This window comes from Rhipicephalus sanguineus, chromosome 1, assembly GCF_013339695.2.
Source record: "Rhipicephalus sanguineus isolate Rsan-2018 chromosome 1, BIME_Rsan_1.4, whole genome shotgun sequence".
Classification (NCBI taxonomy): domain Eukaryota; kingdom Metazoa; phylum Arthropoda; class Arachnida; order Ixodida; family Ixodidae; genus Rhipicephalus; species Rhipicephalus sanguineus.
In genome coordinates, this window is record NC_051176.1 from 187338356 (window position 1) to 187360277 (window position 21922).

Consider the following 21922-nt stretch of genomic DNA (forward strand, 5'->3'; position numbering starts at 1 on the left):
CTATAAAATTTTAGATGTGAAGCATCTTTTAGCGGAGTTCAGTCCGGTGGTGGTGGTGGTGGTCTGCGGCGTGACCACCCTTACTGCGCATGCGCAAACACTCTCCCCTCCCCTCTCCACTACCCCTTCCCCTTTCCTCTCACCACTCCCCCTCTTAAACGCGGGCTCTACATGCCGAAACACTGCTTCGCATCGCCTCATGGTCCCCTTTAGCGGGAGATGGTGTGATTTTTTTTATAAAGAATCTGTGTTGTCTAAAAAACACCTTGTATACCCTCACTTCCCTTCCCACCACCTTGTTATACTACACTTTACATGGCTATGCTATGCTTCTACTCTCTCTCTTTTCTCCTTTTCATCCTCCACACTCTTAAATCACTCCTCCTCACCCTCACTTCCCTTTCACACCCCTTCCTACTCCACGCGTATAATAGCAGCTTCCTAATCCAGACTCCGTCCTACTATCTGCGCCGCTGCTCCTCCTCTACGCTTGACCACCGGCATGCCTTCAACTTCCACTCGCCTGCGCTATACTATGCTATACTCTCCCTCCACTTTTCCCTCATTTTCACCCTCACTTTCCTTTCCCACCAATTGTTATACACGGATATGCTATGCTTCACCCTATGGCGAGCCGTCAGCGCCTGGGGGACGACGGCGAAGTTGCGCCTTAGCAGCTCCGTACGTTCGATGCAAGAGCGAGAGAACAAGATCCCGGCAAGAGCGCTCAGCGTCTGTGGTTGTTCATGTCTGAACGGCGATAAATAAAATACGTGGGATAGGAAACGCCTCACGTCTTCCCACATGTGGTGACCCGGACGTCGAACGGCAAGGCGCCATCTGCTCGTCCCATCTACAACGCACCGAGTGTTCACGGTCACCCCAGTTTCTTGGGTGACCACCGTAAAGACCTTCAGCACCGTTCATTCCGGCTAACCATAGACACCACACCCAACAGCGACGCCACACCGAATCCAACGGTACCCGACCCTGTCGTCGCTACTCTCAAGCTACTGGAGTTCTGGCAGCTGGTCTCGGCACTCTGGTTTTTGAGCATCGAGCCACTATTCCGACGACACCGGGTCACATCGCAAACAGCAAGGTACGACCATGTCATCAGTGCTTTACCACCTGCGGTAATCGCCATCGTTAGAGACATTCTGCGCTTCCCGCCGCCTGAAAACCCATACGACGCTCTGAATGCAGAGCTCATACACCGGACAACCCAGTCAGAACACTGTAGTCTGCAGCAGCTGCTCACCGCGGAGTAACTCGGTGACCGAAAGCCTACGGAGCTTCTGCGTCTCATGCGACATCTGATTGGGGACCACTCTGCCGCACTAGACGCATCAATTCTACGCGAACTCATCATGCAGCGACTGCCACAGCAGATGCGGATGATTTTGAGTGTGTCCTCGACAGAAATCCTCGACTCCGTGGCACAGATGGCCGACAATATTATGAATGTTGGGACCCCGTCACTATCTGCAGTCGAGAGACAACGCGATTATCCACTCTGTGCGCCGGTCCGGGAAGACCGCTTAGTTCAGCTGGGCGCTGAACTGAGCTCGCTCAAAGCAGACTGTCAGTCCAATGCGTCACGACACCGACTCCAGAGCCGCGATAGATCGCCAAGTCTTCCCGCAGCGTTTGCTGGTACCAACACCGATACGGAGCACGCGCTCTTCAGTGCCATCAGCCTTGCCAATTTGCTGGAAACGTACGGGCCACGCACTGACGGCGGCCAGTGTTCCAGGCCCTCTATACAGCCGCCTATTCCACGTCACGGATCACATCACCAAGGTCCGATACCTCATCATCACAGGAGCCGAAATGTGTGTTTTTCCTCCTATGCTGGAGGACCGCCGCCGACGCCACACTACGCCGCCTGTTCTACCATACGGACAGAAGTCTGTTACGCTTGACATCGGCTTGAGACGCGCGTTTCAATAGATTTTCTTAATCGCCGACGTGCGCGTACGAATCATTGGTGCGGACTTTCTTTGGCACTTTAAGCTTGTGGTGGACCTCCGACATAGCTGTCTCCCATAATCTAAAGCCCGCGTAACAGTTCAAGGCGTGACATCAAATTTACCCCCCTTGGGTCTCGTGCAAGCTCATGCGAATGTTTCCCCACCGTGGTCTACGCTTCTGAAAGAATTTTTCGATCTCTTCCATGCTCCATCTCTTGAAGACCCGGTAAGCCACAATGTCAACCACCACATTGTGACAGTAAGAGCGCCGGATTTTGCACGTACTCGTCGTCTCGGTCCTGACCACTACAACATTGTACGGCATGAATTCGAACATATGCTCGAGCTCGGATGCGTCAGCCTCTCTACAGCCATACTACCAGTTTCCACAACCATAAAGTACGAAGAAACTGCGTGAATCCCTCAGTCTTGCCAACTATTACCGGCGGTTTATTTCTCACTGCGCTGCCATCTTACAACCGCTCCATGCACTTCTGTCCGGTCAAACGAAGCCGAACGCTTCCATCTCGTGGACAGACACGCCAAGACAGCTTTCAGCTCCATCAAGGAAGCTCTGGCCAACGCAAAGCTCCTTACGCATCCACAGTGCGACGCCCTCACGTCACTCACCGTGGACGTCGCCGTCGAGCAGTGCTGCAGCAGTTGGTCGATGAAGTTTGGCAGCCGGTCGCTTTCTTCCCACGGAAGCTGTCACAGTCCGAGCACCGTTACAGTACTTTCGGTCGTGAACTGCCCGAGGCCTATTTGGCTGTCAAGCATTTCCACTACTTCCTCGAAAATCTGGAATTCTACATTCTGACCGACCACAAGCCGTTCACGTGCGCTTCGACTGCTACCAACTCTGCACACACTGCACGTGAGATCCGCCAACTTGCGTAAATTTCCGAGTTTACGAGCGATATCCGGCATATCAGTGGCAAAGACAATCTCGTTGCTGACGAACTATCTCGAATACAAGTCAACGCAACGATTGATGAGCGCCCATCAGTGAATTTTGCAGCCATGGCTAGAGCACAACGAGAGGGCAGCGAACTTCAGGTTCTACGACTCCAAGAGAACTCCATGAAGTTCGAAGATGTGCAACTTCCAAGCCGCGCTATCCTCCTGATTTGTGACACCTCTACCGGTTCCCTTCGCCCCAACGTTCCAGCACCATTTCGCCGCAGCGTCTTCAATCCGCTGCATACCTTGTCCCACCTGGCATACGTGCGATTCGACGCCTCGTCACAGCACGATATCTGTGGCCACGCATGAACATCGATGTATACGTGCCGCTGTATACGCGTGCTTGCTTCAAGTGCCAGCGGTGGTTAACGTGCATAGACCGCTTCACGCGGTGGCCTGAGGCACTACCACTCAGGGACATCACGGCAGAATCAGTCGCTCGTGGTCTTATCACCGCGTGGATTAGCCGCCACGGAGTTTCCAAGACCATCACAATGGATCGAGGTCGTCAGTGTGACTTCGTGGTCTTCCGCACTTTATCCCGAATGCTTGGTGTCATCCACATCAAGATGACTGCCTACGACCCGATGTCTAACGGCATGGTTGAGCGATTCCACCGCCAGCTCAAAGACTCGATCATGGCCTCACGACCACTGATACCCTGGACGGAGCGACTACCACTAGTCGTCCGCACCCTTCGTAGCGCAATACGTAGTGACGTGTCCTGCTCCTCAGCTGAGCTCGTTCCTGGCACGACGGCGTCATGACCATTTTTTCGACACTTCCGGTACCACGACTGGGCGTTGTTGACTACGCAAGTCGCCTCAGGAATGCCACGAGAGACGTTTCTCCTATTCCGCCGCGCCAACACACGCACAGCGATCTTTCATCAGTCGTGCTCTCCGCGATTGCACACATGCCTTCGTACGGCACGATGTAATCAGACCACCACTGCAACTGCCCTACGGCGGACCCTTTAAGGTCATCAAGCGATGACCCAAGGATTTTGTACTGCTGTGCGATGGACGCGAAGACAGTATCTCCGTTGACAGCATCAAGCCAGCCTTCCTCGACACCGACGCCGTCCTCGCAGACGACAAGCCATCCACGAACACCAGACGAAAGCGCTTCGCCACAGCACAACCTACCAGGTGCTCATAGGAATCGCTGCTTTGCATACTGGCTACCAAGCTATAGGGGGGCCTTATGGCGAACCGTCAGCGTCTGGGAGAGGACGACGAAATTGCGCCTCAGCTGCTTCGCACGGTCGATCCGAGCGCGAGAGAAGATCCCGGCAAGGGCGACAGCGTCTGTGCTTGTCCATCTCCGAACGACGATGAATATGTGGGATAGGAAACGCCTCACGTCTTCCCACAATCCCCTCCTTTCGATCCTCCTAACCCTCACATTACTACTCCTCACACTCACTTCCCTTTCACACCCCTTTCTATACATACTATACATGGCTATGCTATGCTTAACTCTCTTCCCTCCTTGGCTAGGCTGCGGATGCTATGTTTCACTCTGTTCCCTCTTCCTCACCCTTCTTCGCTAGGCTGCGGGTGACACTTCAGTATGGCATGCTGTTGGTATAGTTGGTGCATAGATTCAGCTGACGACTTTATACAGTGCGAAGAAAACACTTAAGAACATAAAAACACGCACACAGCGCATTGCGTGTGTGCGTGCTTCTATGTTCCTACGTGTTCTTGCCTTCTTCGCGCAGTTTAAACTTGCCTGCTGGACGATATTTCGGCCGCTTCAGCTCGGCTTTAACAGTGCCGCTGCAAAACGTTGGCGTAAGGGAATGCGGCCACTCCAGGGATGAAAGCGGTTTTCGTGCAGTCTGCTGTCTCAACGCGAAGTGGTGAGAGCACAGCACGTACCCCTCCTTACCGTACGGACCCATCACCGTTTGGTGATGTCTGCCGAGATAGCGCGCGCGCGCCAGCGCTCGGGACTGCGTCCTTATGATCAAAGTTCACACTTGCTGCTCGAGTGGCACAGAAATGTAACACTGTCGACGGGTGAATGTCGTGCCTTCGTGAAGCGAGACAGAGGCCAGCGGGACGTGGAATGCCTTCATGCATTCGTGGTTCAAGATAAGAACCTCTGCCTCCCGTGTTGCTCAAGCGGAGTGTTGTAGTGTATGCAAGAGCACAGGCGTAGGTAGACCCTATTACTCGGGACCCTATTAATACTCCCTATTACTCGGGAGCGTACACCGTGCCGTGTTTCTTCTGAATTAACGACGCTTTTAATAAGTGCATATCGAGTGCCAGTGTTTATTATGTGCTTGTTGATACCATCTTTGCGCGGGATTCACGATATGCTGTGTTCCGGTATATGTGTAACAACTTAAGCTACAACAACGGTTAAATCACGGTCATGGGCGTTAGTCGTCTCGTTGAAGATGTGCCACTAGGCGTCCGCATGGGACACCCACGTCAAACGGTGCTGTATCTGCCAAACACCAATAGACATTGTATAAACTCTCATAGATCAATGCACAATAACAACCTCTGTGAAGACACGTTTCACTATTGTGTTACACCGATTCCTATGACGGAGAAATCAACAATGTTTTTTTTTAGCGCCACTCGAAAGGCGCCCGAAGCTCTATTGACCATCCCGATACCTACCGAGTGTGGATCCCCACTCATGTGGACCAAACTTTCTTTGGCGCTTGCACTCAGAAGCAAACACACTACGATGCCATAGTACACAGTACAATGCGATAGCGTTATCAGGCCCCGTTCGCATCGATTTCTCATTCGCTTGCCATGCTTCGCTTTTCGGTGGACAACTCGTCCGTGCTCTGAGGGAAGGAACGTCTGAGCGCGTGACATTGTCCGTTGTAAACTCTCCCAAGGCGCCTACCGCAACTACAGTTGTGAAGTAGCCACCATGCATCTGTAAGGCAATACGCACACCCACGTAGCTGCACACTTTGTTGATGCTGTGGCTGATGAGGACGATGTCCATGATCATGTATTATAGCACAACCCTTTGTAATGGTTTAGCAGCTTTCAAGCACCCACTCGTCACGCAATTCACATGGTGTTACGCCGAGTGCGATTCTACGCTACTGCCGCGCAACATTACATCTGTTATCCGAACGGAGTCGTCAGCCAACACAACTATAGAGAAGTTCGGTAACATGGGGCTGCATGTATGCTTCGAGGCGTATACGTGTCTCTGCGGGATTTACGTTATATGGTTTTGCGCCCTGTCTTTTCGTTCTACGCTGCTCTTCATGGCCTTGCCGGCCATGTTTTCCTTGAAGTTCATGTACTAGGGATGGCCCGAAGATATTTTTGCTACACGTGACGAGCGACTCGACAGAAATGGATGGATACCACTGCAAATAATACCTGCCATTGAAGTGTTTTGCTAAGGAATAAGCGTAAGAACTCTTCATTCTGTTAACCACGCTCCATTAGGCCATGGTGTATTTCTACAGCTGAAATTTAAGTCCATGATAATTATTACAGATTTCAGAGGAGTAAACATGGTTACGAGTCAACAATTCTGCAGCTAATTTCGGTTAGTTTCAAGCTTTGAAAATTTACTCATAGTTAGTTTTTCCTTTTGCATTACCGCTGAGGGTTCTCTTGTTTGTGAATACACCTGCTCAAGACAGTGTCCCAGCAAATTAACGGGCACCATGTTTTCCACAGCTATGCAAAGATGACCTTCAATGCAAAGATGACCTGCTTTGTCTCATTTATGAGCGTGCGAACGCAGAGGAAGAAAAAAGCAAGGACGACCTGTCGACCTTTAATTTGTAAACCTTGTTTATCGCTGTGTGTTTCCGTGTTGCTTCTGACATTTTCCCCTCGAAATCTGAAAGAGAAGCGGGGCAAATATCGGCAGCGCGCGCCTACATAGAAATTATCCCTTCAAGCATTACATGCAGCGTCAACATTGGCGGCTTCTTGGGCGTCCCCGAAGTCATCGGCAATGCGTTACTAGAGCTAACATGCCTACCTGCGCCCCTTGCTTCATTAAATACTTATCGATCCAAGCACTTCGCAAGATCCTGCGCACGGTCTGCTATGTTTGCACTGGGGGCAGGGTGGCTTGGTGCGATGCTGTCCATGTTGCTGTTGCTGCTCTCTTGGTGGATCATGGTGTGAGATATCATTCATGAGCGCACCCGAGTGCGTGCATACATAGGGCGTACGCGTTGCTAAATCCTTGCTGGTCGGGCGCCCTGCATGCTACATTAGAGCTTGTGTATAGAGTAGCGTAAGTGAAACAATAACAGTATGGTACCCGCCAGATGCGCTTATGCATAAAGAGCATCAAGGCTCTGTTTATGCTTAGGAGACAGCGCCTATGAGCGCGTACAACGATGTTTACGATATCATTGTCGTTACTGTTTTTTGGTAACAATAAAAAAAAACGTATGCGTTCTTTATAGCAACTCTACCTAAAAGAATAACTGGCGAGGCCGTTTTCTGAGTCAAACTCTTCTAATATAAACATGAAAACGCGGTCATAAAAACAGAAAATTCCCACCCATTGACAATGCTTCTCTTTAGGGTTCATCTAACAGAACAAGAAAACAGTCAAGTTCAGTCGCAAATTAGTTAGATAACTCTCGCCGAGGAGCGTGATAGCTTGATGCGTTGGGCAGAACTGTCGCTGTGATGCTGGTTTATGACGGCAGCCGACGTGACAGCACGACGGAAAATCGCGGCAGTTAAACACCGTGATAACTGCACAAACTGCGGAGCAGAGCTGAGGATTCGCCGACCTCTGTTGACACTTGGCTTGTGTTTTTTGTGTTTGTCTGAGTCGAAACTGCCAGTTCGCCTCTCTTTGTTGGCGCTCACCATGCGTCTGAGTCTTCCGAAGCTGAGGGTTACCTCGCAATCACTGGCGTCTCGCCTCCGCGTCTCTCTTCCGTTGATCTGCGTCTAACTCCCGGCGCTGGCGTCTCACTATCGCTTCGCCGGCTCGGACAGGCGAATTAGCCCTTCGGCGACGCTGGCGTTCACGGGCAAGCGCGCGCTGTCATTCTAAACGTGCAGCCTGCTCAGCGTCTATGGCGGGAAAGAAAACTTTCATTTGTGATGCGGTGGCGCCCTCTCTTGACCTATTTTGGTATAGACTTGACCTGTAGCGACTTCTTTTGACCTATTTTGGTACTTCGAGCATGACGCCAAGCGAGGACATGAGACAACAGCCCGGTCCCCAGAAGTGTTCCGCACTTAATATGCTTCAACGGTTGCGCGGCTTCTACTTAGACGGTGCCAGGGATCACGAGAGGCCAGTTGAACGCTTGTACATTGGTTCGGTGTTTCTTAACACTTGAATTGGCACAGCCAACCAACCGTGTTCGCATTGATGCCACAGGTTCTCGAAGACGCCTAAGACGCTTCGGTCTTGAGGCCAAGTGGAGCGCTGAGGTCCGACCCTTGGACAGCAACCATTCTATTCAAAACCTCTGTATCCACCGCCTCACCGCCTCTCTCGTGCATGTTTTCCTTTTCTGCGCCACTGTGCAGGCTCTTGACTGGGCTTTGTGCATCTGTCCCTTTTTTTTCTACAATTCTGTTTCCTCCTGCAGCCTCGTGCCACAACCACGCATTGTCTTCGTCTTTGCGCAGGTTGTGTCGCTGTACTCCTGCGCGACCATTCAGTCCACACTGTCCACGTTATCTTTCTCACAATGCCACAAACGACACTCGCGTACTTCCTCCATTAGAGGTGGTAGGCTGTAGACATTAGAGCTAGGTAAAAAAATTGGGCTTCTGTATATGTCGTATAAGCCGCAGATGATCCGTTGTCATCAGGAAATATCACCATGACTACACTTGTGACTTCAGCGACGCGGCCCAGATGACACGGGTAGTAGATTGTAAAAAAGCCATCTGGCGCTTTGTTGTTATTGTTGTCGTAGTCGTCGTCGTTGTTAAGTATCGTCGAGTTGCTGGCGACTCATGGCAAGACCGTGAATCGTGAACTCGAGAGGTTGTCAATCCCTAGCAAAATAGTACGTTTCACATCTATTGATAAACTTTGTCGACAATTGTCTCAATCCTTCGTCATGATTATCCTTCATACTAAAACGCGTATTTTGTGGCACATCCCGACACGCTTATTTTTTCTTACCACGCACTACAGTTGAGTGGGATAATCCAGCTGCTGACATTGAAACAGAACAAGACTCTAATCAATTTCACAAACTTGTTCGCACGTATTTGATGTCCTGACTGCTAATCATCTGCGCGCGTTTTTTTGTGTGTGTTTTGTTTATTTTGCACGCTTTTCATACTTGCATGCCATTACTATAGTGAACTGCTTTATAGTGTAGCATTTCTAATAATATTATTTGTTGGGGTTTTTCGTCTCAAAACCACGATATGTTTATGAGGGACGCCGTTGAGAAGGGCTCCCGAAATTTTGACCATCTGGTGTTCCTTAACGTGAGCCTAAATCTAAGTACACGAAATACGGCCGCCACGGCCGTGATTCGACCCCGCGACCGATTGGGTCAGCAGTAGAGCACCATAACAACTAGACCACCGCGGCGGGTCGTGTAGAATTTCTGTTTTGCAATGTATTCGCACCTAAAACGAAATCCAGGGGGCGCTGCGAAGTTAGGCAACACTGGCAGAGATGTCGACGGTAGGGAGGTCCATGTGCGGATTGTTGCTGCTCGAAATACCGTGTTGCCTAGATTGCGATGAGAAAACGTGGTGTTTTGTCGTAGGTGAGAGTGTGCTTGATGCCGAGCACCTCATATTGGTTGTCGCGAAGGGCGATATCGGCAATAAAATAAATGTTGTTACACTGTTCGTGTAAACAACTGGCATGAATTCGGACGCACAAGAAATCCCAGTGCGGATGCGAAGTGTTTTTGTTCAGCCTGTGATCTCCGATGGCCAGTCCTCCTGCACTGCTGGCTGTTTAGCGAAGTGCAAGCGCATATCAGCCGTTCTCGTCTACTGCTAGCTAAGTGCTGCTGTGCTGTCAAGGGCCGTGTCAATCGGCAAGGCAGACAAACTGTTCGGCAGTGTTTTGAAGGTAGGTGGGCTAACGCACTCGGTCGTTGCCGGTGGGTATCGTTTATCGAATGCTGATTGCCTAGAGCATCACAGTGGCACAACAGTATTTTGCAGCGACTATGTCGGCCGGTTACTTCGTCACGTCCTTGTATAAATGTGTTCAAATCCAAAGAATGAGGGGGCGATGGTACACCGGACGAAATAAGGCTTCATGTAGAAAAAGAGGCTATGTGAGACAATTACTACTAACTGCTGAAGAAATTAAGGCAGGAATCTTGTTCGCCATTTTAACACGAAAGGGTTTTAGGCCGGGGTCCACCAAGACTTCAGCGACGTATTTCCGTCACGAAAATGACGTCAAAAAATATACACGATTAGATGGCAAAGAAGTTCCGTCAACGGGAGTCGAATCCACGACCGCTCAGTCCGCAACAATAGATGCCGGGCACGCTATCCACTGCACCACAGTCACAGACTGTAGAGGCCTTACAAACGTGCCTTTTATATCTACCACTCTCCCGGTTCGCGGGGTGGTGTTGCGCTTTGGGAGCGGTAAAGTAAAGTAATTCGTCATTACTGTGGCCTCCGCGATTAGTACCTGCGACGCGTTACACGTCCGTCCCATTCGGCGCGTTTTCAATAGAAGTTCAATTTTGTCAATGCCTTAACAGACCGCGAGGTGGCGATCTTAGCCCAAGCATCGTAAAAGCGTCGGCATCGCTCATATCATCACGCTAATCCAAACCAAAAATAGCTCTGCGACGCACGCCTGCCTCACCAATAGCTGTAACACCGCGTTCCCCGCTCACGCGCTCGCCGCGAGAAAAATCGCGGCCGGGCTACCGGGGTGGCACGACGCGCTTTGCGTTTCCCTCTAGTTCGGCCGTGGTGTTCAATCAGATTTTAATATGCCGCGGGATGACGACCAAGTTCTGCGTCCAATATGCTACGCTCTTCTGGCTATCACACCTCGTTCTCTGATTACGCTTTCACCGTTAACTACTACAGCTACCACAAGGGTTTGTTTAATCATTTAGCATGGACGTTAGTTGTCGGGATGGAGATGCACCACATCAAAGGGGGTACGTCCACGTTAAACGGTGCTATAGCTGCGAGACATCAATATACATTGTGCAAACTCTCTTATATCAATGTACAGTAAACATTCAGTTACTTTTGTAAGGGCACGCTTTACTTTCTTGTTATTCCGATTTCTATGACGCAGGGATCAACCATGTTTTTTTTTTGCAATGCGCAGAACCTTATTGATTTGTCTGTTTGTTCGTGGGTGTGTCAGTTGATCCGCATACATGAGCGGAATTGTGGTGCCAGCAAATTCTGCTTACTTGCTGCTACAGCAATGTATCGTTAGAGGTAGCTGTAAATTGGCCCTTTCCTAGCTCCCTGAAGCCTACGATGAGACATCAGGCAGGCTATACCAACGTTACTAGGCTAGGTTGGGCTATACCACTTACGCGGCAATACGGCCGCTCTCGGGAGAGAATCGGTTTTCGGTCAGTTTGTCGTATCAGTTGTCCGAGCACGAAGCAGTGAGATCACAGCACTCACAGCGTGTAGAAGGTATACGAGCCGTTCGCTGGGGGATGTCTGCCGAAATAGCGCGCGTGCCAGCGCTCTCGACCGCGCTCTTATAGTCATAGTTCACAGTTGCTGCTCGAGTTACGCAGTCCCTCTCCCCAGACATCTCTTCCTGCTCCTTCGCCTAGCAGATGACGGGCGGGGCGTTTCCTTCTGCTTGAGGAGCAATCGACGGCAGGCCTCGCACGCGGGTTGATGTTATTCCGTGTGACGGAAGTGGCCAGCTTGTTTCATCTCTACTTTAGCCATGTTCCTTGCCAACGCTCGCGAGCTTTTACTCACGGGTAGAACATCCTGGTATTCGCTTTCTTCTTTCTCGCTTTCTTCTTTCATATTTCCGCAAGGTTGACAACTTAGACCAATACATTACTACAGGGAAACAAGGACACCTGCCCGACGAATGTTAGCCTAGAGGCTGACATCTCTGGCTTTCAATATCTTTGAAAGTACACCCATTGTTCTCATTGCTAACATTATTCTGCATTACACTTCTTACGTACAGCTACCATCTTCTATGTGTTGTTGTGATTCTTGAAGAAAAGGAAGAGGGCGCTAATTTCTGTATGCCTATAGGCGACACGGCTAAGCGCATAAATGGGTAGGGGGATGGGGATAAAAAAAAAAGTAGAAAGAAGACGGAAAGAAGTAGGGGCAGAGCGACGGAGAAGAAAGAGATAGGAAAGATGGGGTGGGCGTCGGTCAGAAGAGTTCAGGGACGGGACCACGATCGGCTAGAGGCACGAGCACATCAGTGACGGAGCGGAGAAGCCCCGGTCGGTGAGAGGAGCACGCCATGGGGGACGAGGCAACCGTCACGGGGCGTCGACGGCGAGAGGCACGAGTACGTCCTGAACGCGCGAACAGGGCATCGCGGGCGACGCGACCTTCTTGCATGAAATCCTCCGAGCGACTCCCCGTCTTCTAGAAGACGGGGAGTCGCTCGGAGGATTTCATGCAAGAAGGTCGCGTCGCCCGCGATGCCCTGTTCGCGCGTCTGTCCTAGGAAAGCGTAGTGTTGTACATATATCGCGTAGTTATTTATCTGAATGCTCAACATACTTTCTCCGCACTTTTTTTATGTTTTCCTTTCGGCCTTCCTAATTTTTGCATGTATTTTTCCGAAAGAATACATTGCAATCACGTTAGCCGGGTGTAATCGATCCCCAAATGTGTCGACGGCTGCTGCTTTAACAAAATCACTATCAATGTGCTCCGTTCCCACGGGAAAATCGGATTAAATTATATTGTGGGCATTTCATTCGTTCGTTCTTCCATAATTACATCATGTCCAATTGATTGGGTGCCGGACCGCTGCAGATTATACTTAAATTAAATGGCAGGCTCGCTTACCCAAGCTTCTCTTGATATTTTCTGTTTTGCTATATAAGGTACATGTCTCTTGTTCCAGACACACCGTGTTCTGACTTAGTCAATATTTAATAGAACAGGCATTATTATGAAGTTATGATTTGCGGCATCTTCAGTTCGCATGGAATACTGATTGGTGTCGACAAGGTTTATGTGTTGTTACGTTAAGAATGCTACGATTCCCATTTAAGCAGTTAATTTTTTTTTGCCAGGGCTGGCCTGGGTGCAGATTCCTATTTGTCCTTTCTGTAATGAACATGAAACACTTGATGACTTCTTATTCCTTCGCCGGTTCGTGTTACAAAGAAAGAATAGTTCTGAAAGATCTGTTTCGCTAAATTGGTCTTACACGGACCTCACCAATCATATTTCTTTTTTCAAGGCCTCGGATATGGGCTTCGTCCACGGGGATCTCTGTCTAGCAATCTGTAATTACGTTTGAAACTCAAAATTGATTTCTGCGGTAATTGGAAATCTTCCTTCAGCTTTCTCGAGGGTTCTCTTCAAAATTTTATTTTTTCTTGTTGTACTTATATTCAAGTTAACCAACAAGATGTCTTTTTTTCTTGATTTGTTTGGGACATTTGCTGCCTTATACTGAATAATTCATTGTTTATTTTATTTTACCTGCACCTCCTCCTTTCTTGGCAAATCTTATGTTATGGGTCTGTGCCGGAATGCGATCATCGTCATCATTATCACCACCACTTCGGTATGTGCCATATGTACCAGTGAATATGTGCCACCTGCTACATCTAGCGGGCCAATCAATAAATGCTACTGAGGATTTCTGCTCCTTCTACGACACTCTTTGATGCCAACCTGGTTCACTGGTTATCTGAACAGCAACAATGAGCACCCCGTTCTGAACAATGCTTAAGTTCGCAACATGCCTCAAGAGCATTCACCATTCGCTGCACAACAGGCATATAATTCATAAGCACAATTCTTTATCAAACTGGAAATACTCAGCATTACGTAGACATCAACTCGATTTGAGTGTACTTATTTTGATTTTTTTATATGCAAGCGCAGCTCGGAAATACCAGTGATATTTGGTAGAAAATAAAGTCATGCGGTTTTCTAGCAAATGCTTTCACACTATCCCAAGCGCTCAATTCCGGGTTTCCTCCGTCAATCCTAATGGAGACAGACGGGGAGGGTTACCCTCTCCTCCGGTATAGGGAAATTCTAGAATAGTATAAGGAAAGTCATCGCCGCTACCCTCCTCCCGCAATGGGGTTGAAGCAACCAGACGAGCGCGTCCTATTAAGGCTCCAGGCCAACACGATGTTATGTCCTGCAATAATAAAACATTTTGTCCCTATGATCACAGGGCAGTACCAGCACTGTGGGGAGGTGGCGGACACCTACCACATGGTGTGGGCCTGTCAAAAAAACACAGCCCTTACTCCTCACCCAAACCCTACACGAGAGGACTGGGAGGCGGCCCTGCTCGACTGATCAGACCTTCGGGCCCAACACGCCTTTGTACAGAGAGCCAGGGCGGCGGCTTCCACCAATGGAGTCCCGGAATAGAGACTCCACCGAGTCTATAGGGACCTCTAAAGAGGTCCCACACCTCCCTGTTAATAAATGCTTTTCACCACCACCACATGCGAAGAAAAATAAATTGTTTCTGACCGGTTCAAACCGCTGTTTCTTTTACTTTGAAGTTGCTTCAGCAATGATACGCTTTTACTGAGTCCTAAAAAAAAAAAACTGGAGCGAGATACGATTCTTTTCGAAAGTATGGCCACTATGGATTGATTTCATTACGCTCCATTGTCTCCTTACGCCAGTATATATTGACTCTTGCTTTGAGGTGTGTAACTAAAAGATGAATCAGGCATTGCTTTGGCAAACTCTGTTTATATTAAAATGAATATCATGAGGCTGTGCGGAGGAAACATGGTATCCTTCCACCGGCGGTGCAGCTACCATGAACATATCTGTCTTACGTCCTCTACCTGGACGCGATCCCATGCCTCGTAATAGGCACAAGACAACAAGGCTTGGATAACGCACTTAAGAAAATAATCTTTTATATCTTCTTTTTCTTGATTACAGTTACTCTTATTTCGATTCATTTTGCGATTTTAATGCCTAAGCATCAAAAACATAATTATGAGAGAAACGGGCGGGAAAACCATACGCGAGTTGTCCATTCGCAGTAGAGGCGCTCCGTCAGGTAAAAAAACAAAGAAACAAACAAAGTGTAATGCAAAATTTCAAAGCAAACAAAAAACGAATTCAATAGTGCACATTTCACAGGCATCGAACCAAGTACCCCTAACACAAAAGCACAATAGTGTGACCATTACGGTATGAACACAGGCGTCAGTAATAGTGATAGAATACCCTTAAAGATTTACCGCGTGCAAGCTAGCACCTTCAGACGGCTGAGGAGTTTTTATTGCGATAGCAATTATATGGGCACCCTCGGCGGGTTTTTGCGTCACCGTCGCGTTATGTTCTGTATAAAATACAAATCGATAACATCGCCCCGCGCATCATAATGTTCTACGCACTAGCAAAAGCACACAAGCGCTGGGGACGACCGCGGCCGAAGCAGAGATTGAACGAGCCGGCCATCTCCGTCGCTCGAAGGGTGCATGCGATAACATCGCCCCGCGTGCGAGGTCTGCGGCCGATGGCTCCTCAAGCAGAGAGGAAACGCCCCGGCCATCTTTTGTCGCGCGAAGAAGCGTGATGAAGGGCCGGAATGGGGGGGGGGGGGGGGGGGGTGAGGTTGCTACGTCGCTCGAGCATCAACGCATGGCTCATAAAGGCGTGGTCGCGAGCGCCGACGCGCGCACTATCGCGACAGTTATCAGAAGACGCCTCGTACACTTGCTGTGCTCTAACCGCTTATTCCGCTTTGAGAGAACAGACAGCACGAAAATCGCTTCGTACCCTGGAGCGGCCGTATTCCCTTACGTCAGCGTTTTGTACAGCTACACCAGATCGGATCCTAAAGGAGTTAGGTGAGCCTTCGTATAGCACTCCAATTAGTTGCTGTCGCATTCATTGCTTCACCCTAGACCATTGCTTCAACAAGCCAGTGTTTTGCTGAGTTACGCGAGATCGGATCCAAAAGAGTTAGCTGCTAGCCTTACTTCGTGTAAGATTACAATTTGTCACTATCGCATTCATTGCTCTGCCTTTGCGGCGAAACTATGATTTTTATTTCGCCATGGACCTATTGACTGTGCAAGCAGGACGCTGGGTCTTTGTCGGCGCCTCGTGCCATAACAATCCGCACGATGGTTTCCCGGTTGATAGCATGGCGAATAGATGGCGGGGTATCACAATCAAGCGCAATCTTTAGAGCATTCTAAGCTATACTTCGCCAATGAAGAATCATAACTTTTAGGCACTGGCAACCTAGAAAGGTGGGTGAGCCTCACACTGCGTACTTGGTGAACTTGATAATAACGATATATTGCGAGAAAAGATTGTCTCAATCTTCTTAAGGACACTGGTCTCTGAATGTATGCGGCAAGCGGCACGCAGGTGTTGAGCGTTAGTATTACTGTAAAAGCGTTATGACGAGCTTCAGCAGAAAGCGACGTCTTGAGGTTACTCATGCAATAGAGGTGATGGCGCAAAGTCTATGTGCCAATAATAAATCTTGCAAAATCTACCAAGAAATTCGCGACAGAACACAGACAATGAGTACCGCCTAAACATTTCCTTGCTTTGCGAGTGAATAAAAGACTTCTAATAGCGAGGTGACTGTCCCTCCCGGTGATGCTCCTGACAGTAATTTATTATTCATGCTCATAAGAGTTGACTTATTTATTACGTGCACTTACGTGTGAAGCACTAGAAGTGTGTCGCTTAATTATCACGCGAATGTACGTACGTTAACTAAGGTTTTAGAAACCATACTGAAAACTGAGATTGATATTTTTCCACTATCGTGTACCAGAAAGCTACGTTTTTTGGTCATGCGAGAGACCCCACCTCCGCTTATCTTAAGAATTCAGTGAGCCTTCAATTGAGGATGGTTGTTATGCGACTTCAACTGGGGCATCGCATCACGGGAAAATAAGAAACAGCCGAGCGGGCCGGACGAAGGGACAGAGCAATCTGTCCCTTCGTCCGGCCCGCTCGGCTGTTTCTTCTTATTTTCCCGTGACGCGCTGCACCAGTTCATGGTATACAACATTGTTCTGTTCGCTGCGTTGTACTTCATACACAAAAGAGAACGGAATACTTGTCACGTTTCACTCTATCGGCCTTTGTAGATAACGTACAGCGCTGAAAAACAACGACCCTAAAATTCGGCTATTTCGCGCGCTTCCTGCCCTTCTCCATTGATATTGGTCAATTCATTAGACGTTTTGCAAGCAATACGCAGGAATTCCTAAACTATGGCCCATGCGTTTAATAAAGGCGATATGTGAATTTTATTGAGCGAAGTGTACCAATTAACATAATGAGTATGCTGTATTTGCTTTCTTTATTCCTTTTTTTTTAGAGAAATGGACTGATTTCTTCATTGACTTTCTGTAGTTCTAACTGCACTTGCGCTAAGGAAGGAAATAGAAAGGCATGCAGAAGGCTGCGAGGTTAGCAGGAACAGCGTCTGATTGGCTCCCCTGCGCTTGGAGATTGATTGGGAAAGGGGAACATAAAGATGAAAGAGAGATAGGTAGGAGGGAAGGAAAAAAATAGCATTGCATTGACTTACGCGTGCGGAAATAGATTTTCACAAAACAGTTACAACACTCTTTCTTGTTTGAACACCAAGAAAAAGCTAGGCAAGCCCAAAGTAAATAATTATGTAGTAGAAGGAGGAGGAAATAACTTTTTATTAGGGGTGTGCGAAAATTGAAGTTCGAATAATGCAAACCAAGTGCGAATCGAATGGAACATTTTTCGAATATTTTCGAATACGAATAGAACAAATTACTTTTGCAAAAACAATATTTTTTTGACCAATCATACATGACAAAGTACGTTTCTTGTGCAACTAATAATGAACAAGATATTTATGCACTGTACAACACTATTGCTGTACCGCAGCACATATGCAGTTATTTAATGTTGTCATGAAGGTATGTTCGGGGAGCAGCGACACCGTTGTGCATGTCACCATTCCTCCAGACAACGAAAACAGCCAACGAAATCATGCCGTCGTGGTTTAATCTCCTAAGCATGCGTTCTCAATTGGGAGGAGCAATGACAACTGATCGGCAGGATGTTCACTGCGAGTGCTTCATCTTAGAATAACGCAGGATAATGCTGGGTTTCCTTAATTTTAGACATTTCTTCTTAATTTTGCCATGGCCTCCTAGTTGCTGCTGTAGTCTACACAGTGTCATGCTCTGACCACTTAAATACTGGCACAAGATTTGTAATAGCCTAATAAGAGCAGGGGGGGGGGGGTACGATGTGGCAACTGAAGCTAAATTGTCTCTTTTGTACATAAAATTTTGCGAAATTTAGCACAGGTATGTAGTTCTTTGTGCTGACTTCAATACTTGTTATGACATTTCGTGGTGTTCTAATTTCCGAATAGTAAAAGTGCCTGGTGAGTCGAATATAATATCGAACTATTCGAACTGAATATTCCGAGTTTCGTATATTCGGACACCCCTGCTTATTTTATACGAATGAAAGCCGCGCAAGACGTCTGTATTTCGCGATCGCTAGTGGGATGGGCCCCTATTCTAGGACCCGTGCGACCTTCGCCGCCTGTGATATTGCAGAAACTATACAAGGTTCCAACGAAAGAAGATCCTTCAAAAGATACATTACTCTAAGTGGAAACTTTTCCGCGCCACTCAACACATTGTAAAATGCAAACACACTCGTATACGCATACAATAACCCCCCACCCCTTCGTAAACTTGTAACAATTCTTTTCACGATCAATGCGCACATAGCATTTTTTTCTAGATTCACATAGCTGGTTAAGCAAGAAGCGTAATTAAAAAGCACTGCAGCAACTGACAGCTCTGATGGATGCGCAATAATAACAAAAGCGAGCGCGTCAGCATGTCAGTTATGCGCTGAAGAAAGCGCTAAAACAAGACAGCCACTGTAGCGATTATAATGTTGGAAAATACCGGATTCATGGTAGAACACTGTCACTGGGAGATCTTAATAGCATCATACGTAGAACTATATGATGTATCGCTTTTACGACTACTTTCTCGTGTTGGTGTTCACCCCATTGGTTCTAACGAAAATAGAGTACGAACCCGAGCAAAATAGAAAATTGGGTGAGTTGGCAAATGTTGACAATTTTGAACTTTAGGGAAAGAAAACAGAGTGGAGTGGACAGCGCAGATACCAACGGGGTCGAAGAGACGCACACACAGTAGACGAACGGAGCGCTGTGTTTGTCAGCGCTGCGTTTATCTACCGTGCGTGCAGCTCTTCGTACCCGTCGGCATCTGCGCTGTTCAGTTCACTATGTTGAACAAACAAGCTCAACTGGACACTCAGAAAACACAGCATGATAAAAGAGGAATCACAAAAGCATGGTCGCTACACTTCAAACGTTACAGTTTTAGCTTTGCGCAGAGGCAGTGTCGCAACCAATGAAGTTCTAACTGTTGAGCGACTATTCCTAGTTGAAAACAAACTTTTATTAGAAAAAAGTCACAGTTTCGCCGCAACGGCGAAGCAATGAATTCGATAACAACAAATTGGAATGTAACGCGAAGAACGGAAAGCAGCACGAAATTGCCAGCGCGTCGCTCGAGCCCAAAGGACGCACGAAAAGAACGCACACAGGACGAGCGCGAACTATAGTGCGTCACAGCTCGATACTTGAAGCGCACTGCTGAAACAAAGCAGGACGCACGAAACGAACGAACAGGTACACACAGGACGAGCGCGAACTAAATGTCGCAGTTGTTACTTATTTCTGTTTGAGCAGCGCGCTCCTTTCGCAAACGCGGCCGCTGCAGCGAGCGAAGTGACCTTCGTACGCTCTGTGACTTCAGCGCGGACATCGCGGGGAAAGCACAAGATATACAACCCCCCTCTCCACTCCCCCGCCCGCCCCCTTCTTTCCTTGAGATAAGCGCACGAAGGCGACCACGCCCCGGAGGGCGATGAGCCTCGGCGTTCGCAGGAGCGGGGCGACGACCTTTAAAGCGCTCCCAGCGCCCAGCGCGCACATCGCGCAATCTCGCTGGTGAGTAAGAAAGCACGCTGAAGTAAATGGTGTATATAAATAGCTCGCCGTTACCATGCTGAAAGACGCTACTCTCCGTGGCTTAGCCGTGTAACACCGCGCGTTTCGGAGAGAGAGGTCGGCCATTCGATTCCGCGCGTCGGAATGTATTTCTGAATTATTTTCTTTGTGGCTTTTTTATATATATATATGCACATATACATATACGGTGCATGACGGCGGCGACGGCAAAAATCAGCCGAGACTGTCCATATAACTGCTATCGCAATAAAATGAGCCTGAAGATAAAACCGAAACGCGCGTGCAGAGCTACATTACGTGCAAGAACCAGACAACCGTTAAGCGTACGAAAAGCACAGGCAAACCAAGGGGGTAGCCAGGATTTTGTTTCAGGAAGGGACGGTGAATGTGGTGACCCCGTCTATATACATGACCGTCTGTTTTTTTTTTTTTTTCATGTGTGTGCGTTGATACAAACGTACAAACGTTGAGCGGTTAACTTGTACTGAATGAGTAGTCAACTTGTTTACTTCAGACAACTTGCCGTATTTCTTGACCTTATCACTGCAACGCGCCATTTTCAAAGTCTGCGGCGCGAAGTTCCGGTCTGACGTAACACAGCGTCGGCATTTCCTGCGCGCCCGGTGCGCTCAGTTTCGATATTGCCTGGATTGGGGTCTTCGTTTTCGATTATTATTTCGAATTACGCATGTTTTTTTTTTCTGGGTTTCTAAAAACGATTGGGTATGCCATAAACTGTCACGTTCTACAACTTTCCCGTATAAACAACTGTACCTGAAATTAATCAAGAAGCTAATTAACGGTATTTGTTAATTGCTCATTTCAATGTAACTTTAGGTGCGGCAAAATATTTCCACCTCGACGTAGAGTTGTGTGCGAAGACGGCAGGTGCCGGACCGTTATAGCGTTTTTATAACCGATATATTGTAAAAAAAAAAGTCCTATATAGCCGTTACGATATGGTTTCACTTTAGTGGTGCCGGACTGAAACTATAACAACAGGAAGCATGTGCAGTATAGTGAAAAATAGATAGGAGCACAGGGAACGCCGATTTTCGCCATTACTTTTATCGCACCGATGCACCCGGTAGCGCTACCATTTTGTAATTTTTCTTGGAAGAGCACCACTGTGTGTATATGTGCGCGTGAGTTTGTGTGCGTGAGAACAGAATATTCCACAATAGAGCAATATTCCACAGTGGAGGCCCCTGTGTGACCTCCATTGTGGAATATGGCTCAGTTTTGGTATATCCTTAGCGCTATTGAATTTCGTTAAATGTTAGAAGGAGAGGGATACTGCCCAAGCGTGTGTGGCGAGAGAGAGAGAGAGACGATACAAAATAGGAAGTCCAGAAAAGATCTGGGGAGGGGGAAGACAACATGGTACGGGCGGATTGTTCCAACGAACTTGCGCATCTTGGACGCCCAAAACAAACGTACAGTGCCTGAACGTGAATTGACTGAGTGCTCTGTACAATTCAAACAATTCACCTACACAAGGCTGTGTGCTAACCATGATGATGATCATTATTGGCGCTCTTCGAAACCCGGCAGCGAAATGTAGTCACCCCAGACTGCTCCTGTAAACGTGTGTTATTTCATTGATTGATGTCAAGGATAGTGGCCATCTTTCTTATTTTCACACAGAAATTTGTTATTCAGGAATCTCCAAGAAATGACTCACTTCATTTCCGTCACGGAACTGACGTCAACAAAAGTACATGAAAAGCTCAGAAATAAATTCAGAAAAAAAGGAAGCATTCGCAACCCCGCGGCTTTCGAGCACCCAAGCCAGACGCGCTGACCACTACGCAATG

The 21922-nt window shown here is 48.1% G+C and overlaps 1 long non-coding RNA gene and 1 other non-coding gene across 2 annotated transcripts in view; both read left to right on the top strand.

Annotated features, from left to right (window-relative positions):
* Positions 1-21922, top strand: part of LOC119403929 (uncharacterized) — a 148254-nt gene that overhangs the window by 26167 nt on the left and 100165 nt on the right. The window lies entirely within an intron of this gene.
* LOC119379660 (U4 spliceosomal RNA) lies at positions 19454-19594 on the top strand. The gene has a single exon (XR_005181272.1). It is a non-coding gene; the product is annotated as a U4 spliceosomal RNA (small nuclear RNA).